The 26,079-nt window shown below is 42.5% G+C and overlaps 1 protein-coding gene across 1 annotated transcript in view; it reads right to left on the reverse strand.

Moving 5' to 3' along the window:
- Positions 1-7,327, reverse strand: part of SLC16A12 (solute carrier family 16 member 12) — an 88,550-nt gene extending 81,223 nt beyond the window's left edge. Inside the window, exon 1 of the mRNA XM_044298877.1 lies at positions 7,202-7,327. The gene's annotated coding sequence lies outside the window, so the exon portion shown is untranslated. The remainder of the gene's footprint in view (positions 1-7,201) is intronic.
- Positions 7,328-26,079: the final 18,752 nt, after the last annotated feature.

The following is a 26,079-nucleotide window of genomic DNA, read 5'->3' on the forward strand; positions in this document are numbered from 1 at the left end:
GTGTTTTTGCAAACTACAGAATCAGGGCAAACCATATTGAGTTTTGTTTGGCAGTTAACCCCTGTTTTACTCCTGGAAAAAATTGATTATATTGGAAAATTTTCCAAAAAATAGAAATTTCGAAATTGTTTCTCCATCTGCCATTAACTCTTGTGGAACACCTAAAGGGTTAACAAAGTTTGTAAACCCAGTTTTGAATACCTTGAGGGGTGTACTTTCTTAGATGGAGTAACTTTTTTGAAATTTCTATTCTAGGGGTACAACAGGGGGCTTCAAATTGGACATGGTATAAACAAAACCAGTCCTGCAAAATCTGCCTTCCAAAACCCATATGGTGTTCCCCTCCTTCTATGTGCTCCTGTTCGGCCAAACAGTAGTTTACGACCACATATGGGGTGTTTCTGCAAACTACAGAATCAGGGCAACCCATTTTGAGTGTTGTTTGGCAGTTAACTCTTGTTTTACTCCTGGAAAAAATTGTTTATATTGGAAAATTTTCCAAAAAATAGAAATTTCGAAATTGTTTCTCAATCTGCCATTAACTCTTGTGGAAGACCTAAAGGGTTAATAAAGTTTGAAAAAACAGTTTTGAATACCTTGAGGGGTGTAGTTTCTAGAATCATTTTTTGGAGGTTTCTATTATCTAAGCCTCACAATATGACTTCAAACCTGAACTGGTCCATAAAAAGTGGGATTTTGAAGATTTCTGAAAAATTTCTAAATTTGCTTCTAAACTTCTAAGCCTTGTAACATCCCCAAAAAATAAAATATCATTCCCAAAATGCTACAAACATGAAGTAGACATATGGGGAATGTAAAGTCATCACAATTTTTGGGGGTATTACTATGTATTACAGAAGTAGAGAAACCGAAACTTAGAAATTTGCTAATTTTTCAAAGTTTTTGGTAAAAATTGTATTTTTTTATGCAAAAAATTAACTTTTTTGACCCAATTTTAGCAGTGTCATGAAGTACAATATGTGACGAAAAAACTATCTCAGAACGGCCTGGGTAAGTCAAAGCGTTTTAAAGTTATGAGCACTTAAAGTGACACTGGTCAGATTTGCAAAAAATGGCCTGGTCCTTAAGGTGAAATAGGGCCGTGTCCTTAAGGGGTTAAAACCTGGAGTAATTATCACCCCTGATCCCATATCGCATATTTTCCAGTTTTGAAGATGTCAGTAAATGGTCACATGCATAGAAAATCAATGATTTCTTCACTTATTGCGCACAGTTCTGTATCATCTGTCAATTTTTGAACACTCTGCAAATGTCAATTTTTGGAATATTTATTTTCTGTTCAAAAATTGTTCAAGCCAACCCCCACCCCATTACTTTGTCCTATGTAGTGTTGAATAATACATAACCATGTTCAAGGCAGAACAGAGTTTTTCGGGAAATTCATGTTGTTGGTGGAGGTGACCTGTAATTATCTTAGTGGGAAATAATTGTATGTGACAGGAGTGTGTATAATAGGAGGTCTGGAGATAAGAAGGGAACCAGATGGACACTTCGTAGACTAATATGATAGATTATCCATCAGTTACTATTTCATCAAATGGCATATATGTTGTAAAAACTCCCACTCTGCTAACGACCTGTCTCTAATCTCCCCTTCATTTCCCTACTCTTGGCCTACACTCTCTAATCAGCCCTCTCTCTGCTAATTCTCTTCTCAGCTCTTACGATTATGCCCTATGAGGCTGAACTCTGAGGCTTCATTCACACATGTGCACAGACATGTATGGCCACACAAGGAGTCTCTACGGATGCATGTTACGGACTTCTCCATGTGCATCCACACTAATAAATGAGTTGTCTGACTATGGAGATCCCTTTTACACGTGAGCCGGCCATCTTTGGCTTTTCAGTATGGTTGTGGTCAAGAGAAGACTCTTTGGTGAATGATAGATTATGGGCAAATTTGTTGGCTGAGTTTCTTGGCATACAGACGTGGACAAAATTGTTGGTACCCTTTGGTCAATGAAAGAAAAAGTCACAATGGTCACAGAAATAACTTTAATCTGACAAAAGTAATAATAAATTAAAATTCTATAAATGTTAACCAATGAAAGTCAGACATTGTTTTTCAACCATGCTTCAACAGAATTATGTAAAAAAATAAACTCATGAAACAGGCATGGACAAAAATGATGGTACCCCTAACTTAATATTTTGTTGCGCAACCTTTTGAGGCAATCACTGCAATCAAACGCTTCCTGTAACTGTCAATGAGACATCTGCACCTCTCAGCAGGTATTTTGGCCCACTCCTCATGAGCAAACTGCTCCAGTTGTGTCCGGTTTGAAGGGTGCCTTTTCCAGACTGCATGTTTCAGCTCCTTCCAAAGATGCTCAATAGGATTGAGGTCAGGGCTCATAGAAGGCCACTTTAGAATAGTCCAATTTTTTCCTCTTAGCCATTCTTGGGTGTTTTTAGCGGTGTGTTTTGGGTCATTGTCCTGTTGCAAGACCCATGACCTGCGACTGAGACCAAGCTTTCTGACACTGGCTAGTACATTTCTCTCTAGAATTCCTTGATAGTCTTGAGATTTCATTGTACCCTGCACAGATTCAAGACACCCTGTGCCAGACGCAGCAAAGCAGCCCCAGAACATAACAGAGCCTCCTCCATGTTTCACAGTAGGGACAGTGTTCTTTTCTTGATATGCTTCATTTTTTCGTCTGTGAACATACAGCTGATGTGCCTTGGCAAAAACTTCGATTTTTGTCTCATCTGTCCACAGGACATTCTCCCAGAAGCTTTGTGGCTTGTCAACATGTAGTTTGGCATATTCCAGTCTTGCTTTTTTATGATTCGTTTTCAACAATGGTGTCCTCCTTGGTCGTCTCCCATGTAGTCCACTTTGGCTCAAACAACGACGGATGGTGCGATCTGACACTGATGTTCCTTGAGCATGAAGTTCACCTTGAATCTCTTTAGAAGTCTTTCTAGGCTCTTTTGTTACCATTCGGATTATCCGTCTCTTAGATTTGTCATCAATTTTCCTCCTGCGGCCACGTCCAGGGAGGTTGGCTACAGTCCCATGGATCTTAAACTTATGAATAATATGTGCAACTGTACTCACAGGAACATCTAGTTGCTTGGAGATGGTCTTATAGCCTTTACCTTTAACATGCTTGTCTATAATTTTCTTTCTGATCTCTTGAGACAGCTCTTTCCTTTGCTTCCTCTGGTCCATGTCGAGTGTGGTACACACCATATCACCAAACAACACAGTGATTACCTGGAGCCATATATATAGGCCCAATGGCTGATTACAAGGTTGTAGACACCTGTGATGCTAATTAGTGGACAAACCTTGAATTAACATGTCCCTTTGGTCACATTATGTTCTGTGTTTTCTAGGGGTACCATCATTTTTGTCCATGCCTGTTTCATGAGTTTATTTTTTTACATAATTCTGTTGAAGCATGGTTGAAAAACAATGTCTGACTTTCATTGGTTAACATTTATAGAATTTTAATTTATTATTACTTTTGTCAGATTAAAGTTATTTCTGTGACCATTGTGACTTTTTCTTTCATTGACCAAAGGGTACCAACAATTTTGTCCACGTCTGTATATACTGGACACGGCGCTCAAGCGTAGCATGAACCTAGCCTTAGCCTGCACGGCTATGCTCTTCTTTTTGATCTGTCTAGATGGCTGTAGACATCAGATTTTTATGATAGATCTTGCCGACTTTCACAGGATCCATCAACAATCTCATGTTTATACAGACTGCCAAGGATATCCTGTTGGGGGAAAATAATCCATCACTTTGTTTCCTTGAGATAAAAAGAATTCTTAAGACTTTTCACACTAGCTAAATGGAACATTTTCTGATTTTTTTTGACTATATGGCAGATGACAGAATACCAGAAAAAAGGGGTAAAACTTGAAAAGTGACAAAAAAGCTACCTAATTAACACTAAAACCACAAACAAACAAAAAAGCTATTAAAACCTGTATGCGAAAGGGGCCTCTCTTCTTCTGTCTCTTTGTTAGCTAATTACCTTAATAGTAATAAATCAAACAGGCAAAACTTGTTCCTCGTTGGTAGATTGAGCTTTTCTGGTACAGCCGCCTCTTCCATACTTATCCACTGTCACCCAGAATCGAAGGTTTTAATAATCCTTTCAGTGTCACTTTCTGTAGACCTCTAATGTAGTGCATTTCTTATGGATTTCTGTAATGCCTTATTGGTGTATTAAGTGAATATACAGTGATCTTTACTGCTACCAATTTAATTATGGTAAATTAGCTTTATTTGCTGACTATCGGCTAATCCAGAACATGCCAGATTAGGCCACTTGACCATATTTTTACTCTGCATCTCAGTCACATTCTTTTGTGGACCAGATGCGGACCTATTAATTTCAGTGTGTCCTGTCCACACTCGCATGTCCTTCCCCGGCCCCGCAAAAAAATAAAAAAATTTATAGAATATGTCCTAATTTGTTCATTTTGCTAAACGGATACAGTCGTGTACATGAGGCCTTAAAGGGGTTATCCAAGACCTTTGATGCCCCCCTAAAATGCCCAGGCACCTCATACAGGTTATACTTCCTCTCCCCGGCACCCACATCGCTTCTGATACCCGCACGGCTGCTGCTGCATCTCCCCATTTTGCAGATCAAAACATCCGTCGACAGGCAGGGGGGCAGCCAATAGCAGACCGGGACAAGCCTCCCTAGCATCACCCACGATGCTAGGGAGGCTGATCCCCGTCATGGCCTGGTATTGGCTATCGAGCCACCCCCCACCGTCGCCGGATGTTTTTATCCACGTGACGGGGAGATGCAGCGGCAGCCATGCTGGCATCAGGAAAGTCACGGGTGCAAGGGACCGGGGTAATTATAACCTGTATGCGTAGCCAAGGCATTTGGGGGGCATTATAGGGGTTGGATAACCCCTTTAAAGGAATGGTGACATATGTATGCATAGAGTAATATGTTTAACAAACGTGCAAGACCACTGAGTATTAACCCATTATGGGTTGTAGTATTAACATGTCATCTAGAGTGGCCACCTCATAAACTTCAAGGACAAGGTGTGTGTAAACTGTATACAGTGTAAACTCTACTCAGAAATGACCACTTTGGTGTCCATATCATGTGTAAATAGTATAAACTGTGTACATCGACCATGAACACCACAGAGCAGGCCCTGATGATAGATTAGACCAGGATGTTGTCGTTGTTATTTCAGGGCACATTCCATTATAGAACATGCTTGGCCAACAAATGCTTTAGACAATTTTTTTCCCCAGCCTTACTCAGTGCTGCCACCTAGTGCATGGTCACACCAGTGATCGCAACGTGTTTCCAAAGGAAACTTGACATAAAAAATTTGCACTAGCTTTACGTCAACGTCAAGAAGAAATCGTGACCTATATTGACCTAGTTTACTACTGCATTTTAAGATTCCATTTCCAGATGAGAGGAGGGGTGAGTACATCCCTGTGAGCTACTCACTAGTCACCACAACTTGAATCTGTGTGCATTGCACAAATAAAGTGTCCCTGAAAAAAAAAAGAAATGTTGATCTGTGGTAGCGACTCATCAAGGATTTCATTGATGGCGGTCAGATCACTAAAACGAGGAGAAAGAGGTGCTCACTCAGAGTGCTGCCTCTCCTTGCTGCAGGAGACATACTGGAGATGGCTTATAGACTCTCTCTAGCGTCTGTCTCCAGCAGCAAGGAGAGAGACCGCTCTGTGTGAGAGCTTCTGTCTCCTTTTCTAGCAATTGGTGGGGGTCTCAGCACTCGGGCCCCCACCGATCAAAACCTTTGATATGTTGCTATATCAAATATATAGCTGACATTCTAAAGAGGAGATGTTGTTGAGGAAAGGTACATAATAACTGGCTGAATATACTCTAAGTTCATTTATTTTTTGATTGGCTAATATTATAATTTTTAGCAGTTGTTAATTACAATACATGGGAACAAAATAAATATTATACCGTGTGGAATGACGCATTGTGTGTTTTTTATATAGGTTTATTGCAAAGTGTAGTCAAGTTCAGAAAAAGTTATGCCAACAGCCAAACAGATGCCTGGGTAATACAAGTATAAGGACACATTCTACTTATACATCAGGGGGATCGTGGTCGTAAGTATAGCCATAGCACTTGCTATGGGATCCAGAAGTTGAGGGTCCTATCAGGTGCTAGAACATTGTACATTTTCTACTGGGAAATAATATGGTGGCTTTTTGCTATAATGTGGGTTTTCGGATATATGCTGCTATTATACATATCTTTAATTATTGCTGCTGTTTTAATTTTCTTACATTAGGAGGGCCCTAAAAATCATAGTTACGCCTCTGATCAGGGTTCATTTCTTAAATACACTGAATGTAAAGCCCTGAGTAATAGAAATGCATGGAAAATTTTTGGAGCCAAAGCCAGAAGTTCCAAGAGAAATGGACATATGGTGTATAAAGGAAGGACTTCTGCGGTGGAGTTTTTCCAAGAATCGCCATGTGTGAAACCGCCCTAACGTCGAAATGAAATTCACTGTTTTGTAACAGACAGACTGAGGCCATTACCTGATCTGCCCTCCACTGCGGGAACATGATGATCAGCATTGCAAACATCTTTCCAGAAGCCACTACCACTAACCTAAGAGTAAACAACAACCTGCAGGAATATGGAAATCGTAGATAATAGAAAGGGTTTATATGGAAAGTTCATATTGATCCAGCTCATCTACATGGGTTCTTCTATAGTAGGCATGTATAAAACCTTGTGGTGACAATATTTTTGATGTAAAATAATACTAACAGCCACCTGAGACAGTTGCAGGATGATCTGACCATTCTGAATGAGAATTCCCTAATACATGTCGGTCAGTGTGCGAAATACGCCTAACATATACACCGCCCGTGGTAAATGTAACACTTATGAAACAAAAAGTAACATCCAGGAGAATTCCTTTTAAACCCAAAGTCAGTAGGCAATACTTGCAATAGAAAATAGTTAGAACTTAACAAACTATAGAAAAGTTTAACATTTTATAAAAACTGAATTAAAGCAATACTAGCATAAAACCACAAAAAACAACGTCATTCAATACTTTTTCTTCCTGGAAACATATTAGTGGCAGTGTAGACCCCAGCTTGCATACTCAACTATACAGATTAAAGGAATTCCTGCCATAACTTCTGTAGATTAAACTGAGATCTGCTTACCATAGACTGAGCTCTGGGGTAGACTGCAGCAGCCTCAGCTCTGTATATCCCTTGTGTTATCTAAGCCTTGCACAGATCCAGAGAAAGTTGGAAAATTCTCCACATGTCAGCTCCACGTCTCTCATCTGATGCTGAGCTACATGTATTTAAATTCAGGTGCCTGTATTCTAATGCTAAGCACTTTCTCTCCACCCCCTGACGACTCCTTCCAATGCAAAGCCACGTCTCCCCCCTCATTAATCACTAGAATCAGGTTACAGCATTTTTTTTTCTTTTCTTCAGCTTCCTAAACTACATCAAATGTGTCTGCAGCATGACAATGGGAAAACTACGTAAATTAGCCTTATTTAGGCTGAATTGACACTTTGCAGTATGCACTGGGAAAGCTCAAAAATATCCATAAGCCTCCATTCACCAATGAAAACCATCCGAGAACAGCACTGCTGTTTCCTATGACGAGACAGTTCATATTTAATTTGAAAAATCACATCAAATTTGGCTTATTCACATTATGGAGAATCAACTGAGAATTGGTTTAATATTTGCTCATTGACTTTCCACCAAATTCCTTATTTAAAGCAAATCAAGCTAATTTGACACGTGTAAAAAATCATTATAGAATTAAAAATATTTACTTGTACACTATTATCTAACATCACAGACCATTATGGAACAGAAGGTGAGCAAATGGTTAAAACGTTGACTATGTATATATATATATATATATATATATATATATACAGGTGAAACTCGAAAATTTTTAATATTGTGCAAAAGTCCATTTATTTCAGTAATGCAAATTAAAAGGAATTGCATTAATGCAGCTTAAAATTATAATTTTGTGAAAAGGTTCAATATTCTAGGCTCAAAGTATCACACTCTAGTCAGCTAATTAATCTATACCCCCTACGCAAAGGGTACCTCAAAATTGTGACTTTGGGGTTTCATAAGCTATATCATAATTATCCAAATTTTTACAAATAAAGGCTTGAAATATCTCGCTTTGTCTGTAATGAGTCTATCTCATATGTTAGTTTCACCTTTTAAGTTGAAACTTGAGCTGTATATTCTGTATATGTATAACTGTACTTTATCTACATTTATATTTTCTTTTGTTTTACGGCTTCTCTATGGCTTTATATGACTTTTTTGCTTTCTATAAATCTTCAAGGGAAAGAACACTCGGGCGTGTTGAATCTTGATACCCAATCAACTTGTTCACTGAGGAGATAAGCCACCACCAAGCTGAGCATGCATGCGCATGATGAGATACAGAGGTATGCAAAAAAGTTTGCAGGTGTGGAAAAAAGTGCCGCCATGTAAGAATGCTTTAAAACGTAGAAGTGCTAGTAGTGTTTACATTTAACCCCTTACGACGAGTGCCGTACACATACAAAGGAAGTCAAGTGTCCTAAAAATCGCAGAAGCTGAGCAATTAATAAAAGTGAAAAAAAAGTTAAAAATATTTTAAAAATATAAACATTCAAATCACTTCCCTTTGCCCACATAAAAAATAAAAAATACAGATTATTAGCATTGCCACGTCCCAAACTGCCTAAACTATTAAAATATAAACATATTTATCCCATATGGTGAACACTGTTAGGCTACTTTCACACTAGCGTTCGATCGGATCCGTTCTGAACGGATCCGATCATAATAATGCAGACGGAGGCTCCGTTCAGAACGGATCCGTCTGCATTATTTTGGCATATAAAAGCTAAGTGTGAAAATAGCCTCGGACGGATCCGTCCAGACTTTCAATGTAAAGTCAATGGGGGACGGATCCGCTTGAAGATTGAGCCATATTGTGGCATCTTCAAACGGATCCGTCCCCATTGACTTACATTGTAAGTCTGGACGGATCCGCACGCCTCCGCACGGCCAGGCGGACACCCGAACGCTGCAAGCAGCGTTCAGCTGTCCGCCTGTCCGTGCGGAGGCGAGCGGAGCGGAGGCTGAACGCCGCCAGACTGATGCAGTCTGAGCGGATCCGCATCCATTCAGACTGCATCAGGGCTGGACGGAAGCGTTCGGGTCCGCTCGTGAGCCCCTTCAAACGGAGCTCACGAGCGGACCGACGAACGCTAGTGTGAAAGTAGCCTAAGAGAGAAAATCAAAATTCCCAATTCTGTGTTTTTTCATTGCTTTACCTGCCAAAAATGATTAAATAAATTGTGTTTTTTTTCCAATGGACCCCATTTGGAACTTTTTTCCTGCCTCCTACTACATAATATGCAATATAAAATGGTGTCATTAGAAAGTACAACTTTTTCTGCAAAAGAAAAGCCCCCATATGGTTGTATGAATAGAAAAACTAAAAAGTTATGGCTTTGGGAAGGCAGAGAGTAAAAAATGAAGAAAAACAAGACCAAAACTAGCCTGGTCTTTAAGGGGTTGAATTTATTCCGCAGCAGGACAACGACTCCAAACATACAGCCAATGTAATTAAGAACTATCTTCAGTGTAAAGAAGAACAAGGAGTCCTGGAGTTGATGATATGGCCACCACAGAGCCATGAGCTCAACATCATCCAGTCTGTCTGGGATTACATGAAAAGACAGAAGGATTTGAGTAAGCCTATATCCAGAGAAGATCTGTGGTTAGTTTTCCAAGATGTCGGGAACAACCTTCCTACCGAGTTCCTTAAAATTGTCAGTGTACCTAGAATTCTTGCGTTCTTCGTTCACTTAGCATTTTGTAAAATTGATAAAAATAAGCTATTAAAACTTCTATTTTCTAAAGCGTTCTTACTTTAAAGTATTTTTCCATCTCTGCCCAAAACTTGTGCACAGTAGTGTACATGGTCAGCTGAAGAACTAGATATAGAAAGAGAACAAGATTTATGAAGGGGTGAATTTATTATGAGGGGAATATTTGAAGTCAGTTTATTGGCGTAATGTCACGGCCACGGTTATGGCCGTGACTCCTTGGGAGCCGCATACAGTTGCCCGCGGTTTGGATAGTTGTTTCAACCGCAGCTTGAGGCATGATGTTGTTTGCCTCAAGTGCGGTTGCCGTGGACAACAGCGATGTGTGCGGTTCCCTTGGAGTTGTGTGCGTGCGTGGCTGCTTGCTGTGTTGTGTGTGCGGTTGCACTTGGCAACTTGTGTGTGTGCACGGGGTTTATTTCTCTGTATTCCCCTTTAAGTTGCTGTCATCCCTTCCCTGGTAGTGGACCCTCGAAAGAGGGTGAAGCATGTACCGCCATCTGCGGAAGGGGTACATGCGGGTGAGGGGTGGGGAGAGCGTTGTGGGGGCTTCGCCGCTGGCGGCGCGGTGAGTGGCGTTTCCCCGTCATCACTTCACCGTTGTCCGTTTTGGCGTCCCCTTATTTTTATACCAAAAAACACCCAAACCGCGGGCAACTGTATGCGGCTCCCAAGGAGTCACGGCCATAACCGTGGCCATGACATTTATCATATGGCTCATGTTGCTGATAAATTTGGCACAGATTTACATAACATTTTACTCTAGTTTTTGTATATGCCACCCCGGTATTTGGAGTATGATTGTGCCTTTTTGCGACTATTTTTTTTACAGCTGCTAAACCTGGAGTTCATCTAATTCATTCAGCTAACCACGTCCACCTTTACACCTACGCTTCCAAAGTTCTGAGATCCCAAAAAGTCAAACATTTTCGGCCAGAATTCTTTTGCAAAGGAAATAGTAAATTTCCTTGCAGGGTGTGAAAAAAGAACCACAGTGATGAAACTGGCCAGGAGAGGGCACATGGTATCTACTCATACATTAGGATTAAAGGGTTTCTGCCACCTGAAAAATGGGTATTAAGTTGGCTGACATTAGCGATGGGCTAATGTCAGCTGAACATAACTATATTAGTGCCATCTCACCACCTAAAGCCTTTATTGAGAAAAATAAACTTTTATAATATGCTAATTAGCCTCAAGGAGTGGGGGGGGGGGGGGGCGTTGCACCTGCTCCTAGAGGTTCCGTTTGCCCGTCTCTTTTCACGCCCTTCTTCTCTTGATTGACAGGGCCAGGGCAGCGCTGATCTCCTCCCGCCTGCCGTGTCTGCAGTGTAACCCTCGCGCCGTTCAGTATTCGGCGCAGGCACAGTGAGGAAAGGACGCTCGACAGCTGCTGACCTCATCACTGCGCCTGCGCCAAATACTGAACGGCGCAAGATTTACACTGCAGACACGCCCAGCGGGAGGAGAGCAGAGCTGCCTGGCCCTGTCAATCAAGAGAAGAAGGGCGTGAAAAGAGGTGGGCAAATGGACCTCTAGGAGCAGGTGCAACGCCCCCCCCCCCCTGCTCCTAAAAGCTAATTAGCATATTAGAAAAGTTTCTTTTTCTCAATAAATGCTTTAGGCAGTGAGATGGCTCTAATATAGTTACGTTCAGCTAATGTCAGCAAGCTTAATACCCATTTTTCAGGTGACAGAAACCCTTTAAAGTTTGAAGTTCTATGGCAGAAAAATTAGATTCGGCTGCTGCACCGAATTATAAAAAAAAATCGCTTTGTGACTAATTATTTTACCACGAATCGCATTTTTTTTTGTAAGTAGCGGGTGCAATGAAAGGGAGCTGCGATAGCGCCACCCCTGTCATTGTACCCCTCAGATGACGCGTTCATACATGATCGCGGCATCTGAGTGTAAAATTAAGAATTAAAAAAATTAAATCAAACTTACAACCTTCATTTGCTCACGAGGGGCTGGCCACCGCCATCTTGCTTGAAGATCTCAGCTGAAATCCCATGCGGAGAGAGATTGAAGATCTCGGCCAACATCCCGTGATGATGTAATCAGCGTGATGACATCATCACGCTGATTACGTCATCACGGGATGTCGGCCGAGATCTTCAAGCAAGATGGAGGCTGGCGGCCCGTCGTGAGCAAATGGAGGAGGTAAGTTTGACTTTTTTTGTTTTTTATACTATTTCAGGTTAAGTTGATTTGCAGACACGAAGCACAAGAAAATTCGGCTTCTAGGCGAATCGAATTTATCCTGAAATTCGGATCAAATTCCACTTCGTGGGAATTGATTAGTTCATCTCTAATTGTATATAAAAAAAATAAGTGGTTGGAGGCGATCACAGGATAATAATGGGAAAGGCATTGTAAGCTTGGAAGGGAACTCTTTAGAAAATCAATGGTAAGTTGCATCAAAAGGATTGGACACCTGTGACCTTATTTCTCTTCCTGCCAAGCACCTACTGTTCTGTCCTCGAGGCTGTGCTGTCCCTGCTGATTTCAAACAAATGTGGTGAGCACGTCCTAAAGTCACTCCCTGGTTGAATAGCAATGATGTCAGCTATACTGAGAAAAACTATGTCGTGTGCAAACAGACAGACGTTCACCACAAGCAAGTGAAGCGTCCAGTACACTCTTACTCAATATAGTATTGGACATGTTTGTGGTCAGGAGAACATTTCTTGGACTAAAATAAAAGCTAGAATCTGAAGACATTGGATGTGGATTTCCCATATAGACAATTATGCTTTTAGTGAGAACAGCAAATAGGAAGCAAAGGCTGAATAAGTTGCTATGGTTTAAATATTTCTTTTATATGGCATATGTCCACCATTGGAGGATCTATCTTGAAGGCAGCATCCTTCTCTCATAGCTCTCATTGATGGTGCAGCAGCAGGACCACTCAGCGAGCATTGTGTTGCAGCTGCATTGCACCACACAGGGGTGGACTGAGAAATTAAAGTAGCCCTGAAAAATAGTCTAAAAGTGGCTCCATGTAATAGGTGGGTCCAAACTGACGAAAGGCAGGGCCAAAATATGTAGACAGGGACAGCAATACTGTAGTGCAGCACAAAATACCGCCCCAACGGACCCAAATACCACAGTCTAGCATAAAATACTGCCACCCAGCTGTTAATACAGGTGAATGCAGGAGGGCACTTTCCAACAGAGGCCAAGTGCATAAGTACCTGATCCAAAGTTCACATTGGGATCCATGCACACACTGACTATAGTGTCATATTTAATATATTTTTATCTATTTTGTTTTTACGGTCATTTATAATCTAAGGTTTAATCTTATTGTCAACATTTATTGTATTTTAACATTTTTTCTGCAATTTTTTTATTTAATATTTGCTGTCATTTTATTGCATTATTACCAACAGTGTTAATAAAGATCCCTGTACTTTTAGAGTGTGCCCCACTTTCATTATTTATATTATTTATCACTTTCAGACTGGGTGTTGTCTGTTAAGTGGGTGCACCTCTGTGTGGTTCTCCACCTCATTTTAGTGCGACATTTCCTGTTTCATATACTAATACTTCACTTTTATTGAACTAAACTTAAAAAAATGTGCTTAATATCTTTATTTTTTATTTTATCTAGTGAACCAAAAATTTAGAGAAAGTTTAAAAATACAGTCACAACTCCACTATCATGTCAAAACTGGTCAATGAATCCAGAGGGAGAGTATGTGCACTATCTCTCACCCCTGTCACTTTACAGGCAAATTGCTGCCATCATATCACTTGCAGTGCCACTGTCAACAAGTTGTGGGGGCGGAGAGCCGTCAGCCCACTGTGAGCGCTGCACACTACACTTCCGATGTGCCATCAATTCAGCAACTATCCTATTGGTAGTGAACACTGCGGTCGATACGGTCATGGTTTTGTGACTGTATTTTTAAACTTTCTCAAAATTTTTGGTTCACTAAGTAAAATAAAAATAAAAAGATATTAAGCACATTTTTTTAAAGTTTAGTACAATAAAAGTGAAATATTAGTATATACCTGGGGCAAGATAGGTTCAACGCCTGTATAGGCATTTGTAAATAAAATATTCAATAAACCTTACCCAGGGTATGTCCCAATTAGAAATATAGTATTAATGCTGAGAGCATCACATTGCTATGAAGTCGGACGCTGGCTTGTGGTCCATAATATGTAATCCAAAGTCTAATACACAGAATGACAAGAAACAGCAGAACACCTTAGCTCAAACAGGAAACTAGACTAAGGCTTCATTCACACAAACGTGGATTTTCACGGATAGCATAGCAATCAATGACGCCGTACAGTTGTGCACTCAGCAGGACGGGTTTTCACGGACCATGGTACTTGAAAATCTATGCATGTGTGAATGAGGCCTAACTAGGAATCTAATCGCTCAGACGCCTCCCAGTTAAATACACATTGCCATAGGCTGGGAAAGATAGAGGGCATGTGCATGCGGCCTCACAAAAGGAGGCGAGACGAGACTGCGCAGGAGGATGGAGGGAGCTGGAAGGAGGATGCCAGAGATTACATAGCTGCACCCATGCCAGCAAGGAAGGGAGCAGCAGCACAGGCTGAATACTACTGTTAAGCTGACCGCTGCCCGCGCTTGCCACATACGGCACGCGGCTGCAGGAGGAAGTGAAGGAGCCCGACGTCCATGCCTGTGTGTAGCGGCAGCAGTAAAGACACAGAGTGCTGGGCTAACACTGAACAGGGTTTATTTTGAAGTTTAACACGTAATGTCAGTCCTGACAGAGTCGCAACATTATCTTATTATTATCATTCATGGTTCTCTGAGAATTAAGAAAATTAAAATACTTAAATATTACTTTATTATAAATATATTCCCAAATACCTTTAATTAGTTATAATGGCTTGATTTGTCTGGGGAGCAATTATCACGGGAAACAATATGGCCGCTGTCCCATCAGTTCACAGACCTGTCCTGATCACACAGGAGGACAAGTTACTTCAGAGCACTGAGGTAAAGAGCTGCCTCATCCTCCTCCTCTCTACTTCTCAGGGATTATGATCCTGAATACAGATAAGAACTTTAGCTAAATCTCTGGGGAATTTAGTTCATGATGAGACAAGAAGTACAAAGTGGACGGACAGGACAGACTGTGGTAATGTGTTGCTGTGGTAATGGTGACTGCATTTGAGTGCTGCTGCCCATTAGCCACACCTCACCTCCTCTAATGTCTCCTCATCATCTCCATTCCCACAGAGATTCACCTCTATTCAGGATCATGATTCCTGACAAGCAGAGAAGGGAGGTGGATGAGGCAGAACTATGGCTCATTGTGGTGAAGTAACTTGTCCTCCTGTGTGATTAGGACAGGTTTTGTGTGTACTGATAGGATGGCGGCCATTTTATGTCTCTTAATGATTGCTCACTAGACAAAACAAGCCATTCTAAGTAATTAAAGGTATTTGTGAATATATTTATTATAAAATATTATTTAAGTATTTTTATTTTTTTTATTCCTGGAGAACCCCTTTAATTTTATTCTGCATCCACCACTTAGTGGTAACATCAATTTCATAATGTCCATTACAAAATTTGAAGTTTGTTGCTAATTTTTGCTATCTTTGCAGAATTTAGGATACATTCAGTACCCTTCTATTGCACAATACACGGTGTAAGATAAGGATAAGGTCTCAAAAAACACATAAAACACTGGACAGAACATCCAACACCAGTATTTATGTGCTGTAGACAGGTCTAATGGATATCTCAACCATAGCATAGTGTCTTCAGTTCTCTTGTACCCTATAATAAAGCCTCTTGCATATGAACGTATTTTTATTCTGTGTCCATTCCATTTTTTTTGTGGTCCATATGCGGAACCATTCATTTCAATGGTTCCGCAAAAAAAAAAAAGGAAGGTACTCTGTGTGCATTCCGTTTCCGTATTTCTGTATATCCGTTCCGCTAAAAGATAGAACTTGTCCTATTGATCGCATTACAGACAAGGATAGTACTGTTCTATTAGGGGCCAGCTAATCCATTTTGCAAAATACGGAATGCACACGGACGCCATCTGCAAAATACATACGGTCGTGTGCAAGAGGCCTAAGTCTGAGACAAGCCAGAAAATAGAAATGAACAAATATATTGCATGTTGATGTCTGATATTTCAAAAGGGTATTCCCATTGCTAGGATATGCCATCGATGTCAGATAGGAGAGCCAGGACTGTCTCCTAACTCCTAAAGTAAAGAGAGGGCAGACGTTCATGCGCGGCCACCCTCTTTGTACATCAGGCTCCTGTCTCTGAATTCTGAGAATTCTGGTACATTTCCAAGAGTAAATTTGCCCTATAGTTTTTTTTTTTAGCCTTTTATGCCCCATTTTTTCTGCTGTTTTTGTGCATTTTTTATGTGGCAAATTGTTTTAAAGTCAATAGTGAATTATGAAAAGCAATAAAAAGCATTTTTGCGTTTCTTGCATGGTATTCGTGAATTTTAGTATTTTTAACAAAATGCAGTATGCCCTGGGTATGCTATTTTTAGGTGTTTTTTCCTTAGGCATCTAAAATTTTACAATAAAAAAAATGAAAAAATACTGAATAAAAACACCAATAAAATGCCATGAGAAGGAAGCATTATGGAAAATTGTTGATAATTTTCCCCCCCTCTATTATAACTAAAGAAGCTATATAAAAAAATAACTGCAAAAAATAAAGCTGCAAATTGTCTTCACTATGGATCAGTTCCAGGCAGGGGCATTGCTAGGTCAAAACATTCGGGGCCTGGGCACCTGATGTTTTGTCCCAGGCCCTGAATGTCCTGCCTGTCTGTTAGATATAACTGTATTGCCATCTTCAGGACGGCAATACAATTGAATCTAATGCACTGCAAGAGCTGAAGGGCCTGTGATGACCTCACAGGTCATGTGATCAGTTCTAAATGCAATAGCTGAAAAGGACCTGGGATGATGTCACCATCATGTGACCAGTGCAGGAGAGGGTGGCTCAGCAATGAAGAGAAGCCCTGGGAAGAGGCTGAGGTGATATCTGCTACATGAGGAGAGGTAAGTGAAGATTACTCAGTGTGAAAGGAAGAGCACTGTTGGGAGTTGTAGTTATTTAACTGGGACTGTATGTTAGGGCTGAAGAGAGGGAAGTCATTTACATGGGACAGTGAGGTGGAGTGATGTTAATTAGTGATGGCCAAACATCTGCGGTTCACGAACACGATCGCGCTCAAATGTTCGCGAGCCGCAATTTTGCGGCGGGTCCCATTCATTTTAATGGCAGGCGAACGTAAAAAAACCTTCAGCTCATATTTGCAGCCAAGAAATAATTACTAGAAGTGCACAAATAGTCCCACAACATGGACAGTGACACACCAGATGTATTATTCGAATTTGCAATCTCCATTCATTATTTTTTTCAATGCAAAATATCGGCAAGATAATTTTTGCGTACGTGCATGCGCAAATGCACTATACAGTACCCAAATGCACTATAAAGAAAGTATATTGGTATATAACACCCCGTTTTTTTTGGGGGGGGGACTGGTATATCACACCAGTAGAGATTATTTCTTCCAATAACGCTTGTCCCTCTATATACCTGCAGTATCGCTATATTATATGCACTATAATATATTTTCTAACAGAAGGTATATTATAACATTGTACAAGGAAGGCAATGCATTAGAATATACATAAAGATAAAACTTAACCTTTAATCATTTTACTATGAGGGTCCATTCACACGTCCGTAAGTGTTTTGCGGACCCGCAAAACACGGACACAGCAATGTGCATTCCGCAATTTGTGGACCGCACATCGCCGGCACTATAATAGAAAATGCCTAATCTTGTTTAATAGGACATGTTCCATTTTTTTTGCGGAAACAGAAGCACAGATGCGGAAGTGCGGATCCACAAATACAGATGTGGATCCGCAAATGCGGATGCGGACAGCACATTCCGGCCCCATTGAAAATGAATGGGTCTGCACCTGTTCCGCAAAATTGCGGAACAGATGCGGACCTATTTTGCTGACGTGTAAATGGAAAAGATATCCCTCAAAATTAAAATAAATTAAATTATTAAAGTTAAGCAAAAAGCATAGATGTGGTAGGCAATAACAAGTGCTCGGCGGCACTAAATCAGATGCTCGGCGGCACTAAATCAGAAACCATATGTCCTACCACAATCCGGGGCGTTCCAGTGCACATCCATGAATCCCGGAGGGAAAGCAAAAAACATCTATCCCTGGGCTAGATGATGATGTGGTATTGAAGGACAGGGTGGGCAAAGAACTGTCCCTGATATTGCCCTACAGGGGGTGCTATTCTGGCCCTGATAGCCTAACCACAGACCACTTGATAAGAGCGACCCCGTCCGGAACCTTACCCTATATAAAAATGGTCCTAGTAGCCCCTAGCCCCCCGACTTCCAGGTGATCAATATATAGATCTATGTGTTTTTGACTCATTATAAAAGTATATTATAAGTATATCGCACCCCTCTGTGTATCACACATATCGATAGCACACCTATACCAGTCTGTAAAAGGACTTTTGTGGCCCTATTAGCTAGTGTTTGGTGTCCCTAACAGCCTGTCCCTGCTCCACACAGCAACCTCTCTCTACACTGGCAAAACACTGAATGTAAAATGGCGGCCAGATGAGGTTTATTTATAAGGTAGGGGATATGTCCATGTGCTGAAACGTCTCAATTGTCTGTCCTGTACCACCTGATGTCATGGGTCAAAGTTCTTCACACTGTAAAAGAATATGGCGGGCGCGAATATCTCCATATGTTCACATGTTTTTTAAGACCAGCAGTGATTTTTTGCACTAGTGAGAAATCACCAAATTCTATACATTATTGCTGTGTGTAATACAAAGCCAGTAACACTGACATTCGTGTAGATCATTCCACAGTGACCCATATTGTGATTTAAAGTGCCTGATCCATGACCCATTTGGACCGAAGAACACAATGTTTAATGCCCTTGTGTTCTTGACTCTGTCCGAAGAAGATGACCCTGGGAGGACCTTGTCTCCAGAGACATGACAAACATGCCTCTCCAGCACTCCATCAAATATTAACAGATGAAAATTGTGTAAGGAGTCAGCTAAACAATAGATAGGGGCAGTTGGATGTATGAGCATACGTCACCTGTGTATGGCAGTGGGATTTCCCCACACATCACTGTACTATCACCCCAGGCATCAATAATGGTGACCATACATTTTCTGATATTTTGCCCTGAAACAATAATCTTTATGATATATAGACAGACATGAGAACTTGGAAGATTCTTGCCTGTGACATTTCAACTATAGACATCAACTAGACAACTCAACGTGTCTAGGCATCTTAACATAATTACATGAGAGGACATGTTCCTGCATCATACAAGATTAAAATGATGTACGGAATCTCCCATTCTCACTCCTCAATGAAGTTTGCACACTTTTAAAGTGTATTAAATGGGTTTTCCATAAATATCCACGATGGTCTTTCCTTAGAAAAGGCCATTTAAGTGTGTTTGGTCCGAGTCTGACCTCCAGGACCCTCACATTCAGGATATGGAAAAGGCTATTCTCGAGTGTTGTGTTCTCTTCACGAAGAGAGCACAGTGGCACGCATGTTCCCCACACATGTACTGGCTGTGCCTGTGTCTGATACTACAGCACATCTGTATGTCCTGAACAATACTGAGAACCACCATCAATCATACATTGATAGTTTATGCAAAGCATAGGCCTTTGACTGCATCTTTGAATTGCTATATATGAGGCTTTATTTTTGTGTCATTTCGATTTTAGTATTTTAGCTGAAAGTGCAACTAAAATACTTTTTTTTTTATTATGTACCCTGTTCATAATGCTCATTTTGATATAAGGGGTGTAGTAGTTATGGTCGCCAGGGTGGGGATAGAAACTGTAGGCTGACAGCATTTTTAATTATTTTCTTCTTTTTTTTTCATATTATATTATTTTATTTAACGCTTTGTTCTTCTCAAAATGTCATAGAAGACCTTCGGGGATGAATTAAACATCGTATTTTTATTTATTAAGGATTTCTATTGTAACTGGGGCTGACATATTGCTGTATCCCACTGCCTTGCAGTGCTTCACTGCTAAAAGGGTTAATAGTGGGTAAAATACTGTCTTTGCTGTTTGTGTCTGAGAGGCTGTGGAGCAGCTAATAGGCTTTGGTTGGAGTTGCTAGGTGCGGATGCTTTACCCTCCTCATAGGGTGGGGTTAGAAGTCAGCGTAGGGAGAGACAGTATAGTGTGAGGAAGTAGAAGGAGCCCCGCAGAAGAATTTGAACAGGCTTGAGAGACAGAGCCTCAACTAACCTCTGAGGAAGAAAAGTAAAGCTATTCTGGATGGAAAAACATCCTATACAAGGAACAGAACTTAGTCTGTCATACAGGGGAGCCTCCCGGTGGATGGACTGGGCAAGGAGCGCTGTTAGTTGTAGATTGGCTCAGAGAGGTAACATCCGGCCTGTCACTGAACTGTGGAAACTGCAACCCATGTAAAATCTGCCGGCCCATGTGCGGTAAAAACTAAATCTGAAATATTTTAACTTTATTGCAGGTAAAGAACGGTTGTTTGCTGCAAAATCGGCCTCATCATTGCATGCACCAATACCCGCATGGCTTGAGTATTGCACTGTCGTCTACCTCTCCTTCAGAAAACACCCCTACAACCACCAACACCAAGCAGGAGAACCCAAGACAAGGGTGTGCTCCAAGGGATCCAAGGTGCACTCTCCCTTCACTTTGCACTGGCCCAGGTAGCGTCATGGAGGACAAGAGCCACCATCATTGCTACAGCCAGCACTCCCACCCTCCCAGGTCTCCCCTGCGGCTTGCTCAGGGGCGGTTTGGGAACTTAAAGTGGCCCTGGAAAAAAATACAAAAAGTGGCCCTGTTTTTTAGTTGGGTCCAAATTAATGGAAGGCAAGGCCAGCAATACCATACCACCCCAACAGAGCCAAATACCACAGTCCATCACAAAATACGGTACTGCCAGCCGCGAGGAGGGTCCAGGCGGTCTCCTGGGCATCGGCCCACCGGGAAATTTCCCTGTAAGGTCTATGGCTAATCCGCCCCTGGGCTTGCTGCAATATTAGCCCCAGTTACAGAGGGCATACAGCCCAAAGGTTTTATAGTGCTGTGAAGCCTCATTACAGACATGATCTGGGTCTGCTAACCAGCGGCCACATGATCGTTAGGACTAAAGCAGGAAGTGGCGGCATTGTTGCTGCCTGATCTTTATACACAGCACTCACTGAACGCAGTGTACACAGTGCTGGAGAAGGCAAGAACAGTAAAATAACATCCCTGCCTTCTCTATGGTGAGCCCAGCTGTCACTGACAGCAAGCTCCCTGTTCCCGCAAGTGCACGATAAGCATGTTGCTGCTAACACTGCAAGGATGTCCAGGAACATACTTGCAGAGTTAAGCACAGACTAAAAAGATGTTTAATGTTTATGGGTGGTCCAGAAGCCATTAAAGAGGACCTGTCACCAGAAGTGGTGACCTTACTGAAGCATGTATTCTTATTCGGCATCTTTGTGTTGTCCCATTCCTCTAATATTTCCACTACAAGCTTATAAATTAATTTCCAACAGTGTGACACCAGTTGGGGGCGGTGTTCCTACACATTTTGACACTGTCAAATCAGTGCTACTACTGTCAGACTGTTTAGGGAAAGACCCCCAACTGGTAACATTCATTCATGAACTTCTATCAAGGATAACAGAGGGACGGCACAACTCAGGTAGGGATGTGGCTGGGGCACAGGAAGAAGGTGTCTAAAGATCCTGCCATCCACCTCCCTCTTCTGCTTGTTTTTCTTTAAGTTACAGCAGCTTGAGATTCCCACCTGCTGTTGTGACTTGATCCAGACATTAGCGCTGATCAGAGAGAAGACAGAAGTAGTGTTGGGAAAGCACAATTGGCCGAACACCATTTTGACTCGAGCATCGCGATGCTCGGCACATAGCGGTGTTTGGCCGAACACCATGTGTGCTCGAGCGCAATGCTTGAGTCTCCTCAAGCAGCTAATAAACGTGCAGGGAAGTACTGGCACTCCCTGTAATGTAGTAGCCATGTTGGCTACTGGCACTACATTGATTGGCTTGCTGGAATGCGTCATCGGGTGCTATATAGCACCCGATGACACATGGTTCGGCTCAGTCTTAGTCAGGGAGAGCTGCAGCAAAAGGGACAGATAGTGTAGGGTCAGAATTTTTATTTTTTATTTTTTTTAGGCAGGGTTTAGTGTTGAAATGTGTTAGAGACCCAAAGGTCCTTATAAGGACTATTGTTTTATCTGGCTGCAATATATATAAATTAGCGCAACCTGCGCTAAATTGAATGCAATTGTTTGCCCGCTGCTGACAGTGACACAACCTCTGCTACATCTCCTGTATAACGTTTGCACATCCTAAATATCTGTGACATTCAGCACAATTGTTTGGCTGCTGCTGACAGTGACAGAACCTCTGCTACATCTCCTGTAAAACGTTTGTGCATCCTAAATATCTGTGACATTCAGTGTAATTTTTTCTTAGCCGCTGGTGACAGCGACATTACCTGCGCTACATCTCCTGTATAATGTTTGTGCATCCTAAATATCTGTGAAATTCAGTTTCATTTATACACTTACAAAACCTGCACTACTGTACGTATTACATACTTGCAAGCATATATGCCATTTACTATGCTCAAGGCGAGCAGTAAGGGACGGGGAAGTGGCCGTGCTGCTGATGGTGCACACAGAGGCCATGGCCTTGGGCGCGGTGAAACTGTGCCTGCTGCCAGAGAACAAGAAACACACTCTTCTAGCTTCATGTCCCAGTTTTAAGGGCGGAGCAGGACACCTCTCTCGAAGTCACACCAGTGCGACCAGGTGGTTGGTTGGAATGAAGCAGATAATGCTTCCAGTCGGTTAAGCCACCCTGTCTTCCACAAAGTCCAGTCTCAGTAGCCAAGAGTCTGGTCAACAGAATTCTCACCCTGATCCTCCTTCTTCCCACCATGGAGAGTCTTGGCAAACAAGTTTCTCTTTTCATCGCCATTCCTTGATTTCGGCCTCTCGACAAGCCAGCTTGAAGAGGGACATGAGGAGATCTTCTGCACTGATTCCCAAACTCCTGAGCATCCACAGTCAGTAGAAGATGATGGTGGGGAACGGCAATTAGTCTTTCACGAGGTGGATGATAATGATGAGACACAGTTGCCAATAAGTCAACGGCAATTAGTGTCTCAAGAGGTTGATGATGAGGATGAGACACAATTGTCAATAAGTGAGGTTCTTGTTAGGTCAACAAGTCAGGAGGATGACCAGAGTGAGGAAGTGGAGGAGGTGGTGGATGAAGAAATCACTGACCCAACCTGAGAAGGTGGCAAGCCGAGCGAGGACAGCAGTACATAGGGGGAGGGATCCGCAGCACCCCCATATGCTGAAAGAGGCAGTGGGGTGGCAAAAGGGAGAAGGCGGGCCACACCAAACAGGTCCGCAACTGTTCCCCGGAGCACCCTCTTGCTGCAATCTCCCTTGCCAAGGGGTAGGTGTTCCGCAGTCTGGCGCTTTTTTGAGGAAAGTGCGGACGATAAAAGAATTGTTATTTGCAACCTGGGCCGTACCAAAATGAGCAGGGGCGTGCAACCTCACTTCCACCAGCATGATCCACCACATGGCATCAAAGCACCCTAATAGGTGGGCCGAATACCTGGGTCCACACTGGGTCCACAATCAGTGTCTGCGGGTCACACAACTGCCTCCTTTTCCCCTATGTTACGTGCTGGCCAATCCCCTGTCTAAGACACAGGCCCGGATGCCTCCCACCCTGCACCTGGACCTTCGGAAGCACCATCAGCTAGCACATCCACTTCTGTGTCCCAGCGCAGCGTACAGATATCCATACCCCAGGCCTTTGAACGAAAGCGCAAATACCCAGCCACCCACCCACAGGCCATAGCACTAAATGCGCACCTTTCCAAATTGATGGCCTTATTTACATGGGACTGTATGTTGAAGGTGGCTGTGGTAGGGGATTATGTTATTTACACGGGACTGTATGTTGGAGGGGGCAGGGGGGTGTTATTTACATGGGACTGTATGTCGGAGGGGGCTGGGGGAGGCAGTGATGTTATTTACCTGGGACTGTATGTTGATGGCACCTGTGGGAGGGAGTGATGTTATTTACATGGGACTGAATGTTCAGGGGGCAATGTTATTTACATGAGACTGTATGTTGAAGGTGGCTGGTGGGGGGTAATGATGTTATTTACATGGGAATGAATGTTGAGGAAGTGATGTTTACATAGGAATGCATGTTGGAGGCGTCTGGGGAGGGGGTGAAATTATTTACTTGGGACTGTATGTTAAAGGCGGCTGGGGAGCAGGTGATGTTATTTACATGGGGCTGTATTTTGGAGGGGGCTGTAGATAGAGAGGGATGTTATTTACATGGGACTGTATATTGGAGGGGGCTGGAGAGATGGTGTGATGTTATTTACATGGGACTGTATGGCAGAGGGAGGGAAATAGTGTTATTTACATGGGACTGTATGTTGAGGGGGTGAAGGGAGGGGAGTGATGTTATTCACATAGGACTGTATTTTGGAGGGGGCAGGAGACATGGAGTGATGTTATTTACATGGGACTGTATGGTGGAGGCGGGAATATAGCAACAGGAGGCACTGCAAATCCAGGGGACATTATAGGCATTCTTATTACTACTGGGGGCTCTATAGGAGGGACTTATAGAGCTGCGTTAATTCTACTAAGAACCTATGGGGGCCTTATTACTACTGAGGGGTCTGTAGAGAGCTTTATTACCACTGGGGGAACAATAGGGGGCCTTATTTCTACTGGGGGCTCTGTGAGGGTAATATTAATACTGGAGGGCTCATCTACTAATGGGGGCACTCTTGGGGAGCATTATCACGGTTGGGGGCACTGTAGGGGGTAGTATTACTATGGGGGCGCTAATTATTCTTCAGGATAGTATCTGGGGGTATTAGGGGGCACAGCGAGCAGCAGGATAACACTGTTGGGACTCCAGGTTTGGGGATGATGATAGAAATGTGAGGAAGCTAAGATGTCTGTGTGTCACAGTCACCGCCATTTCTATGAGAAGGTCTGGCAGACGTTCTTCTCTACCTCTTGCATGACGTTCTTTGTTTTGGTTTCACTTTGTCATCTCCTTTCCTTCTCCCAGCTGTCACCTATTTACACTAATTGTCTCCCTCTATATTCCCTCCCATACTGCCTCACTTTGCGGTTTATACTACTTCCTGGGTGAGGTGTTCACTTCTGGAGGCTGCGGCTGCTGATTCCTCAGATAAGTCTTTTTCCTTTATTTGTGTTTCTTTGCTGGCTTGATTCTGGGCGACCCGGACTCCGTCCGTATTAAGTGCAGGGAGCCGGTGGTCGTGTCCCCTCACTATTATAGGGCTTTCAGGTGTCACACAGTATTAGGTACGTGGGCATGCAATCGTCTACCATAAAGACCTTTGCATGGGCATAGCAGTCAGGGAGAGCTCTAGGGGTTTTATAGGGCTCACCCATATGCTCCTTAGTTTGGGATCAAGCCAGTCGGATGTTTATTTATAAGTTCCAGCTTTCTGCAACACTATCCGTGACATTATAAACCGCCGTAACCGTGTTAAGCATGGATCCGGTTTCAGCCTTGATTGACCACATGCAAGGTCTTTTGCTGGAGGTAGCAGATCTCTGTAAAACTGTGTCTCAGTTTTAGGTGACCGGTTCACCTGACGTTCATGGAGTTTGTTCCGAGCCTAAGATCTCGCTTCTGGATACGTTCTCCGGGGGTAGTGAGAATTTTGTTCGCTTTAGAGAGGCTTGCAAACTCCATTTTCACCTACTTCCCCATTCCTCTGGTGATGAGGAGCAAAGGGTGGGGATCATCATCTCGCTGCTCAGGAATAACGCTCAGTCTTGGGCCTTTTCGCTGCCGGTGGGGGCACGGCCCCTCCGATCAGTGGATTAATTTTTTGTAGCCCTGGGGCAGATATATGATGACCCGGATTGTATTGCTCTGACTGAATCTAAACTGCGTCTTTTATGCCAGGGTAAACAGTCCGCAAAGATATATTGTTCTGAATTTCGGAGATGGGCAGCTGATACTGGTTGAACTGATGCTGCA

Source organism: Bufo gargarizans, chromosome 6 (assembly GCF_014858855.1).
Source record: "Bufo gargarizans isolate SCDJY-AF-19 chromosome 6, ASM1485885v1, whole genome shotgun sequence".
NCBI lineage: Eukaryota > Metazoa > Chordata > Amphibia > Anura > Bufonidae > Bufo > Bufo gargarizans.